This window comes from Cheilinus undulatus, linkage group 10 (assembly GCF_018320785.1).
Source record: "Cheilinus undulatus linkage group 10, ASM1832078v1, whole genome shotgun sequence".
Taxonomy (NCBI): domain Eukaryota; kingdom Metazoa; phylum Chordata; class Actinopteri; order Labriformes; family Labridae; genus Cheilinus; species Cheilinus undulatus.
The window spans coordinates 28,908,273-28,929,908 of NC_054874.1; the positions used below are offsets into that span (position 1 = coordinate 28,908,273).

A 21,636-nucleotide genomic window follows, 5' to 3' on the forward strand; every position below is an offset into this window, starting at 1 on the left:
GTCTCTGGTGACGTTTCTGGTCCTGATGGTGAAATGCATGAGGAACAGCAGGAGCAGCGCGAGCTGCTGCACGAGACGCAGCGACTGTGACGATTACAAGAACCCCAACAGAAACCTGCAGATTCAGCTCAACACTGATGGACCCATAAAGTACGTGGAGGTCCTGGGAGGAGACATGTTGTCTCAGAGTCAGTCGTTCAGGTCCTGTATGTCTCCCATGTCAGAGTACAGTGATTTCACTCTGATCAAACCCAGCAGCACCAGTGACTTCAAGGAGGTCATCAGTGTCCTGGATGCGTCTTTGCCCGACAGCACCTGGACCTTTGAGAGCCAGCAGGTGAGCAGAGAGTCGAAAATATAACAACATACAGAGTTTTGTACACAGCTTTTGTTAACGTCGAGACCTTTGCTTGCACACATCATTACAAGCAGGTTTAACATATTCTCCTTATAACTGCTATAATATTCGAGGATGAATCTGAATTCAGTTAGAGAAATAGATATCAATTCTGGCTAATAACATCCGTTTGCTTAAACGTTATTGATAAACAGGGAGAGTGTGTTGGAAGCCGAATATATTGTAGAGCTGAGTGTTTCAGCACCACAGGTCTGGACAGCGACTGTGATATATGAGGCTTAAACAGTGCTCAGTGATAGATTTATGGTTATTGTTCTCATGGCAATGCATGAGAAGAGAATTTACTAAATTAGCTTCATAAATATTTTATTTGATTTTATGTTTATTTGATTTTTGATTTCTGTAAAATAATCCTTTTAGACGAATTATAATTAATATAAGCAAACAAGATTTTGCTGCTGTTTTCAAATTGTACGCTATTTTTTTTTTTTTTTTTTTTTAAATAAAATCAGTGTTTAATTCCTTATATACATCTTGGAAGTATAAACCAGCATACCTTTTTACATCCCTCTTCTGAATGTGGCAGACGGTTTGTGTCTCTCTATGATGATGCTCAGTCCGTCTCTCATTGGATAAGAGGGGTGGATGCTGTGCACCAATAGCACTCAGAACTGTACAAAGAGATCTACTCCCTCCCCCATGCAGCTTCAGCACCAAAACCACAATGCTCAACCAGGGGAGAGAGTTTGATCTATATTCTCTTAGTATTTTACTGTCTTAGTTTTCACCTTTGACGATGGACATGCATCCTGTTTACGGATTATATCACGTTCTTGGAATATGGATTTTTGACATTGTGTTTTCTGTTCTTGTCGATTGGTTGTGATGTATTTCACTGAATTGGGGATGATGAAGACAATAGGATACAGAGACTGGAGATGGCAGGCGCTTTGGTGGCTTCATTTCTTTCTCTTGTGGATTACAATAGACGCTCAGACTCGTTACAGCATCCCGGAGGAGCTCAAACAGGGCTCTGTGGTCGGAAATCTAGCCAAAGATCTGGGTCTTGGACTCGCAGACATTTTTGATCGTAAGCTGCGTGTCGCCTCTGAGGCTGGTAAGCAGTATTTCAGTGTGGATGCGGGGAAGGGCGAGCTGGTGGTGAATGACAGGATAGACAGAGAGGCTTTATGTGGACAGAGCGCCAGCTGTGTTCTACCTCTGCAGGTTGTTATTGAGGACCCGCTGCAGTTACACCGAATAGAGGTGGAAATCAGAGACATAAATGACAATTCTCCAAGTTTCCTTTCCCCCGAGCTCTCCCTAAAAATAGCCGAATCAGCAGCGGTCGGCACACGTTTTCTTTTAGAGAGCGCAACGGACCCTGACGTTGGTAGCAATTCACTCAAGACATATACTCTGAGTAAAAACGATTGTTGTTCTCTTAAAATTAAAGAAATTGAAGGGGGCAAGACGGTGCCTGAACTTGTTTTAGAGAAGCCTCTGGATCGAGAGAAAAAAGCAGTTCACAGACTGTTACTAACAGCTTTAGACGGTGGGAATCCAGTAAGATCCGGAACATCACAAATAACCATCCATGTGCTTGACATAAATGATAACTTTCCCGTGTTTGAGAAAAATATTTACAAAGTAACCCTGGGAGAAAACAGCATGAAGGGGACTGTTGTTATAAAGCCTAAGGCAACAGACGCAGATGAAGGCTTGAATGGTGAAATTGAGTTCTCGTTTGGCTCTCGGACACCAGATTCTGTATTGTCCATGTTTGATATTAGCCCTATTACTGGGGAAATCACTCTGAAAGGGGAGCTTGACTATGAAATTACAAAGTCATTTGACATTGATGTTATTGCTAAAGACAAGGGTAGCCCTGAAATGGAGGGCCACTGTCGCGTGCAAGTTGACATCACTGATTTTAATGATAATACTCCACAAATAGTCCTCACTTCTCAACCAAAGCCAGTGCGTGAGGACGCACCTGGTGGCACAGTGGTGGCTTTGATCAGCGCGAGAGATCTTGACTCTGGAGATAACGGAAAGGTAACATTGAATCTTCCCAGCGACTCTCCTTTCACTCTTAAACCGTCATTTTCTAATAATTACGCCCTGGTAACCAGCGGTCCTCTAGACAGAGAGAGTTTCTCAGAGTATAACATCGAGATCACAGCCACTGATTCAGGCTCTCCTCCTCTGTCCAGTAAGAAAACTATACCTGTCAGCATCACTGATGTGAATGACAACCCTCCTGTCTTCACTCAGCCCTCCTATAATGTGTATTTGAAAGAGAATGGAGTCCCGGGCTCTATTCTGTACTCGGTGTCAGCATCTGACCTGGATTTTGGGGAGAATGCCAAACTCTCTTACTCTATCCTGGACTCCAAAGTGCAGGACGTTTCAGTGTCCTCTTATGTTTACATCAACTCAGATAACGGCAGCATCTACAGCATGCACTCGTTTGACTATGAGAAACTGAAGGTGTTTGAGATTCCGGTCCAGGCCAGGGACCAGGGCTCTCCGTCTCTGAGCAGCAACGCCACAGTCCATGTTTTTATCCTGGACCAGAACGACAATGCCCCCGCTGTGATCTACCCGTCCTCCGCTGCCCTGGGCTCCCTGTCTCATCAGAGGATGCACCGCTCGCGAAGCGGGTCACCTGGTTACCAAGGTGACGGCCGTGGACGCAGACTCGGGCCACAACGCGTGGATCTCCTACAAGGTGTCGGAGGCCACGGACGCGTCTCTGTTCAGTGTCAATCTGTACACAGGGAGGTGAGGACTAAACGCGCTGTGTCCGAGCAGGACGACTCTCCCAGAGACTGCTCATAGAGATCAAGGACGACGGGGAGCCGGTCCAGTCGGCCACCGTCACGGTGTCCATCCTGCTGGAGGACGGCCTCCACGAGCCCATCTTGGACCTGCGACAGAAGGCGACCGAGCCGAGCAAGAAAAACGGCAGAATCACCCTTTATCTGATCCTGTCTCTGGCCTCGGTGTCCGTGCTGTCTCTGGTGACATTTCTGGTCCTGATGGTGAAATGCATGAGGAACAGCAGGAGCAGCGCGAGCTGCTGCACCAGACGCAGCGACTGTGACGATTACAAGAACCCCAACAGAAACCTGCAGATTCAGCTCAACACTGATGGACCCATAAAGTACGTGGAGGTCCTGGGAGGAGACATGTTGTCTCAGAGTCAGTCGTTCAGGTCCTGTATGTCTCCCATGTCAGAGTACAGTGATTTCACTCTGATCAAACCCAGCAGCACCAGTGACTTCAAGGAGGTCATCAGTGTCCTGGATGCGTCATTGCCCGACAGCACCTGGACCTTTGAGAGCCAGCAGGTGAGCAGGACACCTCTAGGGAAATTCTTTATAAAATGTCCATAAATTTTCCTATTAAAATACCTCAACTATTTCACCTTTTCATTTGTATTATTTGATAGGAAGAACCTTTTGTGTTCTATCTCTTTCTATTTTTCTATTGTTATGCGTTTCTATATGGTACCGTTACTGAATGGTTGGAATTACATATATCTTTAATTCGCATCAGTTTTATACAATTCAAGATATCTGTAATTCTAATTTTGCCTAGTCAAAATGTAATTAGGGATATCTTGAATTAAAATTACAGATATCTACAATTCATTTGCAGATATCCATAATTCACACTGTGGATATCCGAAATGGCAACCCCATTCACATGAATGGCAAAAGTGACGTCATTTCGCCTCGTCAAAATGACGTTGTAGATATCTTAAATGACAATTTTGAATAGGCAGAATGTATTTTCGGATATCTGAAATGTTCTTTTTGACTAGGCGAAATTGAATTACAGATATCTACAATTTGAATTCTGGATAGTCAAACTTAACTTTTAAATGTTAAAACGGCTTGCCAAAGGAGTCTGAATCTCCAGAACCGATTTAGTCCTTTGTTTTCTTGCTAAGTGCCATAGAGTCATGTTTCCTGTTTTAAGCTTGACAGGATTTTTTTTTCTTCTCTGATATCAAAGGGAGCTTCCTTAAGTCATCTCATGATAATCTAGACTGAAGTAAAGAGTTTGTTCGCTGCTGGCCTGTTTATCAAACTGGTATCATTCAATCTATGCGAGTGAGCTTGAAGAAAAAGTATCATATCTGTCAGTGAGTTACCTGTGAACATTATCGTGATCTCAGGCTTTTTTTTAATCTTTGATCTTTAATTCCAGTGTTTGAAGGCTACATGAGATTAGTTTCATATCACCTCTTTTCCTGCTTACGGTATTTTCTTCTCTTTACCGCCATGCTTTATTATTGAAGTTTTCTCTGTGTGATATTTTCACGTCTTTCGTTGTTTTCTACATTTGTGTGATCTCTAAAAGTCACAATGAAAGCCTTTCAAAAGTCTCAAGTAAAGTAAAAGTAAGTGCAGGAGGGTAACCAGTTTGGAAACCCCGCCCCCCTGCGGAAGCAAATAGTATTACTATAAATAACAGCCGCTTTATTAGTGGCTGTTTTGACCGAGAGATGTTTTCAATGAGAGTGTGTGACTCATCTAAGGATGTCAGTTTGCTGGCATGTTATTGGTCAGATCATGCTCCAGTGATGTTTTCAGTCTTGATTAAAGGTCTCTCCGGCTGTCGCTATCTCTAAAACTTTTTGGATGAGTGTGGAGTTGATCCTTTCCTGTCAGTGGAAGTGGAGTCACTGGAAAGTTTTCACTGTGTGAGTGTGATAGCTCTGTAACAGGGTTGGTCCTGCTCTTTCCTCCAATGAGAGGGCAGGTCTCTGTGGTTCTTCCCCGCCCACGAGGGGAGTGAGGCGGAGGACACAGAGCAGAGTTTCACAGGAGCACAGTAACTTTGATTTCCATCTCGTTTTCTTGTAAAAGACGCAGTAATGATCACGTCAAAACTTCCCATCGCTCTATTTCTGAAGCGGAAATGTTTTCCATCGAGCCTGGCTGCCTCGTTTTAACTTTACAATGGATACATTACGTTGAAAAAGTGGACTTGAAAACTTTTCCCTTCTCCGATCCTCGGAGCGCAGCACAATGGACTCTAGACAGAGAAAGCGCTCCGGAGGAGGGAGGCTGTGGAGGCTTTGCCTCTATCTGGCTTGCCTCTCCTCTGCATCCGCTCAGCTCAGCTACTCCGTGTCGGAGGAACTAAACCCGGGCTCTGTCGTGGGAAACATTGCTAAAGATTTGGGTCTTACTGCTCAGCGGATGGTTCAGAGGAGGTTGCGGGTCGTCTCAGAATCCACAACGCAGTATTTTGAGGTAAAGCAAGAAACCGGCGAGTTGGTCATTAAACAGAAAATAGACAGGGAACAGCTGTGTGAAATAAGTTCAGCGTGCTCACTTCACCTCCAGATAGTTTTGGAGAATCCTTTAGACATTCATCGCGTTGTGGTGGACATTTTGGATGTGAATGATAACGCACCGCTGTTTTCAACAAGCAACATTTCTTTGGAAGTATCAGAGGCAGCAGCGCCGGGCACAAAGTTCCGTCTGGAGAGCGCACACGATCCAGACGTTGGGACCAACTCCTTACGCACTTATCATCTTGCAGCAAATGACTTTTTTACTTTGAATGTGGAAACTAAAAGTGATGGAAGTAAGTTTCCAGAGCTGGTGGTGGATAAATCTCTGGACAGGGAGACGCAGGCCTCCTTTCGCCTGTTGCTCACTGCTGTTGATGGGGGTCAGCCAGAGAAATCTGGCTCAACACTCCTGCTCATTAAAATTCTGGATGTTAATGACAATGCGCCAGTCTTTGACGAGGCGGTGAAGAATGTAAGGCTATTAGAAAACGTTGCACGGGGCACTTTAGTAACGAAACTGAACGCTTCTGACGCGGATTCCGGTAACAATGGAGAAATATCCTTCATGTTTAGTAAATACACACCAGAACGCGTCCTTAATCTATTCAGTGTGGATTCTAAAAACGGAGAGATCCGTGTGAAGGGAGACGTGGATTATGAGAAGGCCACTCAATACCACATCACAGTACAGGCCAGAGATGGTGGCTCTCCTGCTTTGGAGGGTTCTTGTAATGTCATAGTTGACATCATTGATGCTAATGACAACGCACCAGAGGTGACACTGACGTCACTGACCAGTCCTATCAGGGAGGACTCAGCACCAGAGACTGTGATAGCCCTCATCAGTGCTCGGGACTTGGACTCTGGGGTCAATGGGAAGGTGACACTTTCAATCCAACCAGGTCTGCCATTCAAACTAAATTCAGCTTTTGGCATGCATTACAGCCTCACCACTGCTGGGAACCTGGACCGTGAGACTGTCCCTGAGTACACAGTTGTCATCAAGGCCACTGATGCTGGAACCCCTCCTCTCTCATCACAAACAACCTTTGTAGTAAAGCTTTCTGATGTAAATGACAATGCCCCCACCTTCTCTCAGCCTTCATACTCTGTAGACATCCCAGAGAACAATGCTCCCAGTACCCCCATCGCTGCTGTTTCAGCCACTGATCCAGACCTGGGAGATAATGCTCGCATCTCCTACTCTATCCTGTCCAGCATGGTGCAGGGATCCCCCATCTCCTCCTACGTCTATATAAACCCAGAGAGTGGCCACATCTACAGCATGCGCTCTCTGGATCATGAACAGCTTAACGCTTTCCGTATTGAGGTGCAGGCCCGGGATGCTGGGGTGCCCCCTCGGACAGCAAATGTCACTGTGCATGTGTTTGTGGTGGATGTAAATGACAATGCACCAGTGCTTGTACACCCCTCCTACCCAAAAGACAAAAGATTAGAGCTCACTGTGCCCCCATCTGCTGGTGCAGGACACCTCATAAATAAACTTGTAGGGGTGGATGCAGACAGCGGGCACAATGCATGGTTATTTTACTCCATCGCCCCTGGACCAAACGCTGGCATGTTTCGTATCGGGGCACACAGTGGTGAGCTCCGCACAGCTCGCAAGTGGGCTGAGGAGGAAGTTGGCTCAAACTATGACATAATGGTCATCATTCAGGACAATGGAGACCCACCTAAGTCCACTTCTGTGAATATTACAGTAACTTTGGATGAGAAAAGCACAGCTATTGATGCTCCAGCTAGCCCTCGCCACACACCCTTCTACCATCGTACAGGAATGTCAGACATCACCCTGTACCTCATCATCTCTCTAGCTTGCGTGTCAGCTGTGTCCTTCATCACCTTTGTCATCCTCATGGTACGCTGCCTGAGGCATCGTGACCCAGGGCTGGGAGACTCTGACTGCTGTTGCTATGGACGCCACAGGTCCAGCCGCTACCATCAGAGGCCCAGCAAGGATCTACACCTGCAGCTCAATACTGATGGACCAATTCGCTACATGGAGGTGGTGGGAGGTCCCCAGGAGCCCCACACACGCACCTACAGGCCCTGCTACTCCACCATATCCAGCCGGAGTGACTTTGTATTTATGAAGACTCCCATGCTGAGTCACAACAACACCCTCAACATGACACTCAGCAGGAAGCACCTTATGAACTCAGCCAGTGAGGTGAGGGATTACATGGGATAGCAAACATGGCATTGGTGGAATATGCAGGATAAATGCAATATAGGTGTTTCATTATCTGTTCAAAATAGTTTTGACATTATGATAGTTTGACAGCAAAACAAATGAGTAAATACTAGATGTCTTCAGTCACGTAGCTCTGCAGTTCTTGTGTCTGCTCTTTTAGCAGTATGCTCTTTCTCTCTGTTGTGAGAAATCTCTCAAAGCTCTGTTGTCCTACTTCACTTTCAGGCTTAATATTTAATCTGGCCCTGAGGCTAGGACATGAAGTTACTATCTGTGATTCCAGAAACTAGTGGCAGAAAGAAACTGATAAAAGAAAGCTAATGATAAAGAGAGTCATGCAAAACGAAGGAAGCTGGATTTAGCTGAAGTAGTGGCTAAGTAAAGGAGACAAGAGGAGACAGAAGAGGTCCTTAACAGATGGAGGGGTGGAGACAAACAGATGAAAATTTGTCCTGCAGTGTTGGCTCAGGGAAATGACTGGGCGAGAGAACAGGATGACACAGAGAGAAATGTGGGCTGAAGGAGAGGAAAAGGGCTGAGGAAACAAAATGGTGAGAGGAGTGGAGAGACAGAGTCAAAGAATAAAGCAGGGGCTGAAAACAGGAATTCATGGGGTCAGTGGTATGACCCTTGACTTCCTGTTGTCCTCTGAACCTTTGGTGATTGGTTCCAGGACTTAGAATATCAGGAGTGAGGCTGTGCTGTGTATCTATTAAGAATTTTTTTTTTTTTACTTTTACATCCTGAGTTTTAGATGTCCCTTCCAAACTCTGACAAGCTATTTCGAGTTTTTATGCAACATAAGCACTCAGTTATCAAAACTGGCCAGCAACACCCTGACAATAGGGATTCACAGGAGTTACATAAAAAAGAAAGTTTTCTCATCCTTTCTGCTTCATCTTTACTTTGATCTTCAGTCCTGTTATGTTAAAGGTAACTGGTGAAAACCATTTCTTTACGCATCAGGATTTACCCTTGAGTCTGTTTAGTTACCAGAGAGAGCCCTCATGGCTATGTATTGCGTAGAAACTCTCTCTATGTGCTGAATTAGGTTGTCCCTGAGGTCAGCAGGGTACCATCTGTCTCTCTGCTCTAGTGACACGTGTGCAATGAGGACAACAGAGGAATAGAAAGCAAGAGACGGATAAAGGGACAGGAAGGATGACTTTACGCACGTGTGCCACAGCGACAGACGGCAGAGGCTATAAAGGCTTTAGGGCAGCAGTCATCACTTAGGGTGTTTATGTGCTTGCATGTGAGACAGTGTGTTCTAAACATCATGCACAAGGACTCCTCCAGTGGTGTGTAACTTTAGTAGGACCCTGGGGCCTTAGCCCTCGATTATCAGTCTCTTCCCACTCTCCTTCTTTGTGTCCTCTATTCGTTTACAGTTTGCTGTTCTGGCACACGCAGTTTTACTGTGAGATGGAGAAAGAAAATCAAATCAAAGCATCCATTTAGTCTTTAGCATGTAGAACTGAAAATAAGAGAAAGGATTCCATGATGATGATGTCATGAGTCTGACCAAAAAGTTGTTCTTATCTATGTCTCTCTATCCCCACCACTGTAGGAGTATAACAAGATTTAAAGTAGGATATGAATAGTCACAGAGCCATGTGTTTCGTAAACACACCTCTTATGACAATATAGCTACATTTATGACTAACTGGATCATGCAGTAACTGTCCTTTAGGTTGTTGTTCATGGAGTTTTTTTTAACAGCACAAAAATAGACACCACTTCCTCTTTTCAGACAGAGCACTGTGTTTTCTTCACATCAGTGTAAAATACGTCTGTTAGACAACTGAATCTCCCACAAGGAGTACCAGATGGACATTTCTGTGTGCAGGAAGTGTTTTCCTGCATTTTTCCCTCCTGTCAGAGAGAAAAGGAGATAGGATATCTTTTACTTCTAGGTGAAACTAGGTGTTTTTAGCATAGTTCACATTTGTATGCTCTTAAACATGATGGGTGAGGTCCAGATGTGCCCACATGTTGATCCGTCTGCCTAAACCCCACCGTGAATATCTGTCTCATCACGAGATCATAGTTGTTACAATGAATGATATGTTTTTAGCCAAAGCGCTCAGTCTTCTTTAGTTCACCTAGCAAGCTTGATAGTCCACTTTTAAGAGAGGGAAGAGGACTGACATTACTAAAGCTTCTAGGATGGAATAAGAATCTTTCTTCTGGATGAGATTCAGGCTCACAGAGCTGTAATCCCTTCATCTCTCTCCACTGGTTATCTGTAGTCTATTTGACCTATTTTTCTTTTTCCTGTCTTTAAATTGAACATGCACTATAAAACAATCCCTGTGCTTTTTGAATGTCTTCATCTCATCTACTTTGAGGGTTTAATGTTCTTTAGAGACTTTGTGCCTTGAACAGCTGAAGCTAATATCAGTTTATTCTGATCCTTCCATAACTTTTTTCTTTTTTTTTTTTTTTTTTTTACCTCCGCCAAGGAATTTATGTGATCAGCAGGGTTTGTTAGTTAGTTTGTTTGTTAGCAACATAGCTCAAAAAGTTACAGATGGATTTTGATGAAATTTTCAGGAAATGTCAGAAATGTTATAAGGAAGAACTGATTAGATTTTGGGACTGATCTGGATCACCATCTGGAGCCATGAATTTTTTAAATGATTTTTTACTATTGGGAGACAGGGCTAATGGCAGAGGTCTGCAAGCTCCTAGTGCTTTTCTAGTTCCTAGAAATGTCGTCTGACCTATGCATTGTGAAATATACATTTCATCAATGAAGCATACAGTAATGAGGAGCAGTGCCAATAGTCCAGTACAGTCAGTTACCCTTTATTCCACATGCCTACACCCTTGCAGTGATCTGACCTTGGAAATGACGTGAGTGTGTCTGTGAGTGTTTGTGTGGTAAAAGCGAGTCACACAGCTGGAATGCTGGGCCTCACTGTGGATGTTTGCCTGCTCTCAGCGCTGATCTTTTTGTCTCCTACTGAAGCTCAGACAGACTTACTTGCCCACGCACATATACTTGTCTCTGAGTCCATTTTTAGATAAACATCGACCACGCTCTGGTGATAAGAGTTCAAACATATTTGCCTCCTGTGATCCATTTTGGTTTTATGTTGTAATGAAAACTCTGTGAGTTTTGTTGTGGGGACATACTGTAACTGAGTAGACTTGACTTCTTTTTTTATCTCTTTCTGTTTTTTTCTTTCGAAGTGTTGAAGACTTGACTGACGTGTTGAGTGACCACCGGAATAAAACTGACCTTTTGAAGATTACAGTAAAATGTAATCCTCTGGGAGCTTTTACAATTGACTCTCAATCACTGAAAGAGTTTTTTAGTAATTGTTGATCGCTGTACAGCTCCTGTACATGTTATCTTTCACTTTTACATCTGCACTCTTCCTCTTAGACTTTGTAGTGTCCTTTACAGTCCTTGTCAGCGAGGACAATAAACCACAGTCCCCTTTTAACTCCTCTTGATAAGTAGCTTTGAGTTTCACTGTTGTTTTTATGGAATGATTCTTGTTTGAGTGTTTTCCACTTCCACGCTTTAACAAAATGTACCATACTTCACCATTCATTGATTAATTTGTTCCTTGTTTTCCTGTAATCCTAAGCATATTTCATCAATGATGGTCACCAACAATACTGTTGTTTTTGTATAGGTATTTCTCTTTCTGTTGTCTCTCCTGCTCTCTTGCTTCTCTCCATCATTCCCTTGGGTAGAACAGCTCTTTTAATAATGCAGCACATCGTCCTGCTAGCCTCTCTCTCCAGGGAGCTCTTGTGTCGATTAGGCGGTAGAATCTGGAGCCAGGCCAGGGGTCTATTCACTGCATCACTGCACAACAAGAGAGGCTGAGAGAGAGGGAAAGGGCCAGAGAGATGGAAGAGACATGCTGGCATGGCCAGCGAGGTAGAGACGAACAAGAGTGCAGTCAGATCGGAGACATTAATAGAGAGAGGCAAAGACATGCAGAGGCATGAAGGAGGCGTTATCACTGCAGGACCACAGTGGTAGTTAAATATCAGTCCATCAAAAAGTATCACAAGTGTCAGGCTGGTTTGCCTGATGTGTCAAATAAAGTATCCTGGACTCTCTTTGTAGTCATTCATGAGAAACTCCCTTAAACATGTAACTCCTTTGGACATCTGATTTAACTACAAGCTGTAATGTTTCACCATGAGAGTGTACAACACTGTTTTTTTCAATGATTGTTCAGATATGTGATGTTTGCCCTCTTGTTTGTAAGTTTTATTTTAGAAGCACAGCTTCACTTTTTTTTGTTTGTGTGCATTTGTATGTGCTCCTCCTCTGCAGCATTTATGCTCCACTGCTCTGGAACAACATGGATGCCTGAGCATACACAGATCTGTTGCCAGCTGTAAAAAAAACATGTCCAGAAATGGTTTCCAGCATCAAAGACATACACAAACAAACACATTTGTTAGCAACAAACTCACATCCCTTGAACACCTGAGATGCTTCCAGCTGTTGTTTCAGTGAAACAGAGAATTCATGTTGCATCTTCATTTCTTTTCACAGCAAAAGCCCCCCAACAATGACTGGCGCTTCACACAGGGACAGAGACCTGGACCAAGCGGGTGAGTAGACTGAGCAACTCACACACACTATGATGAAACTCCTGTTAATGTCAGCGACATGTTATGGTGCACAAGGCGAGCTTACAGTAAAGACAGAGAGTGATATAGGATGGGAAATAAAAGGAGGAGGGGGATGGTAGTGAGTGTAGTAACTGTAAGAGCTCACTGCCTGCAGGAGGCTGAATAAAAGATACAGAAGTCATCAAAGACTCAATGCAACCATCATTTGAGCTACACAGATTTAATTTATGATTGCCCATGGATTCATGATTGTGCTCAGTAAATTTTTTGCTGCACACTCTTGAAAGAGCATCTCTGCCTGGTTGCAGGCTGCTTTATAAAATGGCTGCCGCAGCCTCCACTCCCCCTCCCCCTTCTGCTCTTCTCCTCTCTGCACTCTCTGAGCCTGTGCGCCATCACTCAGTACTACTGATGAGGGAAGGGGACCACAGCTAGTGGGGGGATGGGATAGAGTTTTTATCCTTCTTGCTCTCTTTTCATGTGAGAGATTGTACAGATGGGTCATTTTACATTTGATTTTTAACACCAGTGGCTGACCTATTAAAAGACAGGAGGTGAAGGGTGTTCTACCTATTTCAGTTGTGTGTTTCAGTGAGAATTTGGGTTGGTGGTGTCTGTTTGCTGTGCTCATGTTGCGTGTTTTAAAATGGAGTACATGCAGTAAGAGATTTTACAACAGTGATTTGCACCACACAGTCTATGAGTCAGTCTTCTCCCTTGAAACAAACCAGCTGTGGCAGAGAGGAAAATGTCAGATACACACACACACCACTGCACTTGGATTAATTCATGTTAGTGTTGCAGGAAAAGAAAAGTAATGACAGTCTTGCATATTTTCCACTGAGATCTAGAGTATCTCTGCGTTTCAGTCAAACCACAATGATTTTGTTCAGACTTTATAACTTGTTGTGTTTTTAGTCCCCACATGCCATACGGTACACACATACGATGGACGCCGAAGAATGGGACAAGGTACAGACTTAGACATAGGTGCTGTATGATCATTCTCTGTTCTTAGCAGCTGATTGGTGTTCAGAGGAAGCTGATCGCAGATGAGCTGTTAGGAGCAGAGACTGGTATGATTTTTTTAGGTAGTGCACTGCAGTTAAGTGCTGTGCTGTGTGTAGATGTACCTAACCCATAGCTTCTGTTAGTCTCCCTAAAAGTTTGATGGGGTTTGTTGATCGATGTGCATAGGCCACAATGCCTGCTGTGGCATAGAAAAGGATTGTTACACTTTTGAGTTTGCGTGCAGTGTTTTGTAGATTTGTTCTGCCTTGTTTGTGTGCTATTGCTTTACATGAAGTCATTCTAGTCTGAGAGCTCCTGTTTTCACTTCTTCTACAAGACTGGCTCACCACACAATGCTTCTTTGATGTATGTCTGTGATGATTGTAGCTCAACATCACCACACGTGGCTTTTTCATGTGATTTATCCACTGAATGACTACAAAACTGGACAGTGCAGGCAGATATTTCTTGATCCTTTCTTTTATAACACCTGTATGAGGTGAGAAAGTTCCATAATAAGATAACCAGCTCTTGTGTTTGACTCTTGAGGTCAACAGCTACATGAGACTGATGTCAGCATGCAGCATAATTTTGAAGTTTCAGCTGCTAGCTACGGGACCCACACCACCTCTTTGGTGACAAATTGATACCCAAATTTCAGAAAAATTCCAACCACTTTATCTAATGAAAAAACAATGCAGTTTGGACTTGAGATGGAAAAAAAACAGCATCAGTATGTCAGCATCACAAATACCTCTGCACAAAAGTCATCTTTGAAAGTTTGCATTTATTTATACATTTATAAGCAGGTTGTTTCACTTCTTAACACTGCATGGCAGCACCTGCTTCCAAATGGACTTGACACACTTTGTGGCACTTACTGATGTTGTTTCCTCCTATCTAGATTTTTGCTTGTGTGGTACTCACTCTCAGCTGTGCATCACTTTAGGCAAAAGCGTCTGCTAAATGACATTGTGACATTGTAACATTGTAACTTCTAAAATGAAGGCAGAGCATTGACCTTTCTGCCCCATTCTTGTCCCAATGTAAGAAAAACAGTTTGTTTCTAATGACCTTCTTCTGTGTTTTGGCAAAGTTAAACTGGCTGCACAAAAACAAACACTGTATTTCTATCTATCTTCGTTTTTGTCCTTTAATAGCAGCACTAAGATCTACTGTGGTAGTGTTAAGAAAGAGCCATTCTATTTCATGCACACAACATTGTAGAAAGAACATGTCCTCCAAAATAAAAGACCACTCCAACTTTTTATCAGGCACATATCTGTGGCCCACTGAAATCAGCTCCATGACCCAGAGTTGGGTCCCAGCCCTAAGTTGAGAACCAATGGTCTAGGTGGTTTTTCTGCTAAACAACACCCAGAGAAAAACGTGTCATGTAAGGTTTCAGAGGAAAACCGATAATTCCGTCTAGACACCTCTCTCTGAACCACAATTCACAATCTTACCCACAGGAAGTGATAACCCTGACCACAGGAAGTGCTAAGCACAACCACAGGATGTGATAGTACAGAAACATGCTAATTTAGCACAAATGAAGCATTCCTTTTTATCTGTAGGGATGTGATGAGACAAAATGGTTGCCTTTGTTTTACCGTCCCTGCTCTTAGACAGCATGGTTGTCATGTCTGCCTTGCTCAGGATTTACATGTGATTCTCTGTGCGAGTCTTTCTGGCACAAAACTGAAAAGAGATTTAGCCATGAGGCCTGGCAACCTGCTCTCAAATCCCTTGTTTCTGTTAAAAGTTATTTTTTCACTGTTTCCCTTATCTATGGCACAAGGCACACCATTTTTATTCTGTTAATTATCAGTGCCAAGAATGACACATTTTACACTATGTACATAATGTGTTAGGACAGCACCATGTACATAAAGTCATTTTTTACTTATTAATACTCCATCCATAGAGATGGCTCTGATTCCTTCTTTTCCTTCAAATCTCTGATGGGTGATTTTAAAGTTCTCTTTGGAGATGTACTTGTACCTTTTACATATGTTCCCACAGGCCAGAGATGTTCTATTCAATGCTCTCAGGTGGTTTGTTATTACTCAAAACAGTCAGTTAAGCCATATAGGCTTATTGCCTTCACATGCACACAACTTAGGGTGGTAAGATTGTAGTGGAACGATACGTACATTTCTTTTCTCTGTAATTACTCTAGAACAGTGGTCACCAACCTTTTCCCACCAAAGATTCAATGTGATGGTAACAGAGAAAGCTAGATCTACCCACGCAAAACTCAGTGACAAAAATTTACTCTTCAGATGATATAATTTAATTGAACCATTATTTAAGCTTGCTGGTAGATGCAGTCTTTGGTCTTTGAAAGTGAGAAAAGAGAAGGAATTAAATGCATTAGTGGTGGGATTTTATTTTCAATCTTAAAGTTGTTACTCTATATGTTTGAAATCAACATTTCTGCATTTTATGAATAGAATGGCAGTTTTGAACATGGTAAAGGTACAATTTGGATTCAACAACTTCCTGTCTATTTTGTAAATGAAGCTCATATATCTGGTGTTGACAATCTACATGAATGTCTCTAATAACTACCAGAAGATCAGGATCTACAGGTTGGTGATCCCTGCTCTAGAAGCAGCATCCAAAATTATTCTTCTGTGACTTTTTTTTGCTTGTTAATGCAGTGTTGTGGCATTCTTCTTTGTCATATCATGACTGTATCTGTGGTCTAATTATATATTAAAAGGTGCTATTACAGATCCAGAGGTTGAGGTTCATTATCATTTTGGAAACAGGAGAAGAGTCAGGATTAAAGACTTTAGTTGTAGAGCTTGTGTCGCTGTGTCACAGGTGTGGGAATGGAAATAAGTCAGCGAGCACTAAAGATCTCAGGTCTGCTTTCTCCTCTGTTCTCCCTGCATGCAAATTTCCGACTTTAAATAAACAAGCCTTTGAAGGTGAAGTTTGCCCAGATGGAAATGTTCAGTGCTCACTGAGCGCTACGTGTGTGACTATGCAGACAGCTATTTCCTTTAAAGGGGGATCATTAAATATTTAATGATATTTACTAGACACCCATGGCCATTTCAGAGAGTGTGAGTGTTGTACAGTGTTTACTGTGAGTGAAAGCTGAACACGCTTGCTGCTGTGTCTGTGTGCAGACACATTTGTACGTGCCTTTGAACAAGTGTGTTAAGAAGTGCGTGTTTGTTTGAGACACACCCTGTTTTGTAAACTTTACATCCTCCTTGTTATCCTTGCTGCCTACAGGCTGTGTACCTCACCGTCAGCTGCTTTGCCTTTACACCATAAACCACCAACTGTCAAACCAGTCAGCTAAACACACAACACACAGGAGAGGATGATGCACCAGTTAGTTACATTTGCTCTTTCCTCCTTTTCACCACAGGGCTACTGGAGGACCCGAGGTTGCCATGGGAACTGGCCCCTGGCCCCAGCCCCCGACTGAGGCTGAGCAGCTCCAGGCCCTGATGGCTGCAGCTAACGGTGAGTCCTATACCACCTCATCTTTTCCTCTATCCTCTATCAGTTTGTCTCTTTCCAAACCTCTCACTAGCTCTTCACACACTTATTGAGTGTGCGTGGGTAGGGCCAGTTTTATTTAGGTTTCTGTTTGGTTGGAGGGCAGCAAAGCAGACTCGCTCATTGATGTAGTTCTCTGAGCCCACATTGATATTTCCATGTTGTGGTTGTATGCTAAAATAACATGCAGAAGAGACCTGGAATTATATTAAGTCAGTGCATATAACTACCCGCAGCTCCTCTTATGAACAGTACAACTTACGTGTTTGAATCAATAACATGATGGTGATGCATGTTTCCATTGTACATACTAATCACATGCAGTGTTATATCATAAGCAAGGGAATTCTGACTTAGAAGAACAGTTATATAAAACACAACCTGCACGTTTATGTAAACTGATTCCCCTATTTCACATCACCTTTACCTTCCTTTATCTGTTTTCCTGCAGTTGGTGCAGGAAAACACAGTCTCACTCTCAGGCTGTAAGTATGAAAGCCTAAATAATATCTTGGAAAATACACCTAATATTTATCCTGTATGAGAGCTGAGTAACACTGAATATTACAACATCTAAAGACAAAATACACAGTAATTATGAGTGACTTTGGTCATTGTTTCCACTGTTTTTGTTACCACTGACACATAACATCTCCCTCCCTCTACTCACATATACACAAAAACCCTCCCCCATCTTGGACGTTGCACCGGACATGGTGTGATGTTTTTCCATTGGAGTGAACTGAGTCTAAGAGAGGAAAGGCTCTGTCCTGGGCATAGTGGTGACCTGCATGTCAGCAGAGTAAGATAGAAAGAACATTTGGTGCCATCAGGAAGGAAAGAACCAACAGAGCATGTGATTTATACTGAAGGTCATCCTTCCTCTAAACATAACGTGTTGATAAACACAACACAAGAGACAAAAAAATCCTAAAGTAATGTATTAAAGAACATAGGATGGATTTCTGCATTCTGCGGTGCTTTGGCTGTTAGCAGTCAGCATGACAGTTTGTGTCTGCATACGTGTTTATATAGGCTGAGAGCAGCTACAAAATGGGGGAGGGAGCGTTTGTGTCTCTGGCCCTGCAATGCAGGGGCTGTGAGAGAATTATGAGAGGAGCAGCTACGTCATGCGCATGCACAGCCAGGGCAGAGTGAGAGAAAACCAGAAACAGTTTCATCATTCCTGTTCATAAAAAACTACTGCACACAATCAACTTTTGTACAGTTTTTGTGCCTTTATTGTCTATTCTTTTTCTATCTGCTATATTTAGTGCAGTATACTTCTTTGTGTTTTTGGATGTGTGTAAATTAAATGGTCCAGTCAAGCTCCTTAACTATAAAAGGAAGATTAGAAATTAATTAGTTTATTCACCTTTTATGGTCTCTTTCCATTTCACTACTTAGATTTAACACTGTCATACTAAAACTTTCAAATTCCTGTAGTCTAACAAGTTTCACCCCTCTTTCCTCTCCCTCCTCACCCCTTATTCCCCCACTCTGTCTCTCTTCCCACCAGAAGTGAGTGAGGCTACGGCCACCTTGGGGCCTGGCACCATGGGCTTGAGCACCCGCTACAGCCCCCAGTTCACCCTGCAGCACGTGCCTGACTACCGCCAGAACGTCTACATCCCTGGCAGCACAGCCACCCTCACCTCCAACCCCCAGCAGCAGCAGGCCACGGCCCAGCAGGCCACCCAACAGGCTCTGCCTCCGCCCCAGGCCTCTGCCCAGCCCGAGCCCCCCAAGGCCGCTCAGACCCCCGCCTCCAAGAAGAAGTCCACTAAGAAGGAGAAGAAGTAAAGCTGGACGGAGAGAGGTGGAGGAATGACAAACCCGGCCTGATCCGATAAGAAACACAACCCCCCATACCCCCCCACTAGGTATCTCCCTGCTCTGCTGTCACTCATGCTAACCATGGTCTAAATTCTGACAGCTAACCACTTTGACCACATGGACGATGTTGATGGGTCTTCGAAAGAGTGTCTTGAAGAATCTGAATGTGCTGAAGGCTGTTACTGGTGTCAACCTGTGCTGTGCTAAAGGTCGTGTATTGATCATGTAATCTTTGTCTGTAGATAATTTTTGGCAGGGTATGGGGGGTTTTAATGATTCTTTTTTATTTGTTTGTTTTGGGCAAAATCAAATGAGCTTGGACTAAGAGATTCAGAGTAAGGAACCTTGCTGGGATGCCAAGGGTATACGCAGTCATGTATTCAGAGTTGAAATGTTAATGTCTTTCATGTTGGATTTATTGTGCTCTTTCCCTGCGGTGGAAAGTCCACTATTGTAAAGTACGCTACTCGCCATCCATTAGATTCTTATATAGGGTCAGCCTTGCAGGGTCTTAAAGCATAAGTCCTGTGGATATGAGGCGGCTGTTAAACAGGTATTAAAACCTCTTCTGCATGCTCTTTAAGGTTCAGAACACTTATTCTAGTTTAGAGTTGCAAACTATGCATTGCAAAAGCAAAGAGGAGGACATCCTGAATTTGCTATCCTCCCTCTAATCACAGGTCAATAAAATGCATATGTAGCATTTACTTGACGCGAAATGAAAAACTACTTTTGTAATCATAGTTTTTAAAAGAAGTCTCTTGACATTTTATGACCTGAGCATGCACCCAGAGGCAGGGCTGGCAGAGGGTGGGGCGTGTTGTCATGCAGTCCCAAGCCATGCTGTCCATGCAGGTGGTAAAACAGCAGGGACCAGCTTCTTGTATAAAGACCTCCAGATGGGCACAAGCACGTCCTGCTGCCCTGCATCCTTCACCCTCCCCTCGCCTCACCCAGCCCATGTCCTCCCCTCACTCACTCCCCCCTAACGAGAGCCAAACAAAGAGAAATGCACTAAGGACTAGATAGTAGGGGTAGCAATCACTTCAGTCTTAGATGTGGTAAACTTAAGTGTTTAGAAGTTTCTAGACACTAGAGTATTCCCCGCTCACTATCCTGAAGTACTGAAGAAACTTGTTGATGTGACACAGTAACATGTTTTTGTTCTTTGGGAGATGAAGATTCTATAGCATAGAGGATTCGTTTGTATAAGGTATGACGTCTTTACTTTGCCGTCCATCTGTCCATCAGAGACAACTGCATGAGAAAAGGCAGCTTGCAGGCTGGGTCAGAGGGCTGGTTGGGGTGTGGTGAAGGGCAAACAGACTGAGTTTAGATTAGAGGGATGTGAAACAACATTGGCTCTACCCATTGAATGTACAGAGGAACCACTGGTGACACCCCTTAAAGCTTCTCTAATGCACTGACCCAGGTAGAGGGTGGCACAGCTGTCCCTGTTGGTGAGGAGACACCACTCTGAAACATCCCTCCCTCATTTCTATCAAAGAGAAACCTCAGCCTGTCTACCATTCACCTCCCCCCGCACCCCCTGCTCCTGTGAGGCTCTCCCCCACTGTAAATAAACACAAGTCCTGTCGATGGTATGAGCCAGTTTGTACAGTAGGGACCATGTCCAACATTTTCAAAATAAGAGTCCCTATCCACAAGGCGTGGCTTACTACTGGAATGTGTTGCATTTTGTTTTTCAAGAAAATTAAGAAAACCACAGTTTAAAAAAAACAAAGAATAAACCTGAGATGTTCTTCAACAGTTTGTGTTGCAATGTAGTAACTAAGCACCATGGAAGCCAACTAACTCTTCAATGTAAATAAAGAATTAAAGATAACTTTAGATAAGTAAACAAAGTGACACACGTAGACTAGTTAACTTGTGATATGTGTTGCGCATATTTTTGTGTTCATTTTCTCTCTACTATCTTTTATCACCCTCTAAAGAAACAAAACAAAAAAAATATGGAAATGTTTCTATCCTTCTGTAACCTCTTAATGTTCTTTTGCGGTGATTTTCTCTTGTGCATTTGTGAAAGAATGCCTCTCATTCTCTTTCTGTCCATAAGAACAAATGATTATAAATATTATATATGTGTAAGTCCGTCCGCTGCTGAATTATTACTACTCTATCCTGCTGTATTATCTTTCTTATCAAATGCTTAGCCCCACGCTTTACCCCTGTGTTACTCTTATTTTTATGCTAATATTTATATTGCTGTTTTATTTTCTCTTGAACACTGACATTTCAAATAAAAAGATTCTGAAATCATTTAAACAAGCTTGTGTTTGCAGCATTTCTTTATCATATGTGAATTTTTTACATGGTACAGTTCAAATGAGTTCACTAAGGGCAACTTCTACACCTCTTATCCCATTAATTCTTGAGATTTACTAGTGAAAAGCATCTACTGCTATCTTTCTTGGAGCTTTATTGTCTGTTACCTAAAGTCAGTGTGTCCTCAGCTTTGTAATGTTTCCCAGACATCTTGACTCCGCATCAAGACTTCTCCTTCAATGTGCAGAAATTTCAACAGCATGAAGTGAAGACAAAATAAGAGGCAACATAATATTATTTCAGATTAGGACTTTTACATAGACATTGCTGTGTTTCCCATTCTTTTCTTCCCTCATCACAACATGAATGACAAGATGGATTTGGGCTCTTTATTACCTTGATCCTATAGTTCCTTACAGTGGTTTTGAATAAAGTGGACTAGAACAGATGGCACTGTACCAATAAGCTGGATGCCAA

General features: G+C 43.1%; 1 pseudogene; it reads left to right on the forward strand.

The window, feature by feature from the left end:
* Nucleotides 1-1,264: 1,264 nt before the first annotated feature.
* Nucleotides 1,265-19,877, forward strand: LOC121516293 (annotated as a pseudogene).
* The last annotated feature ends 1,759 nt before the right edge of the window (nucleotides 19,878-21,636 follow it).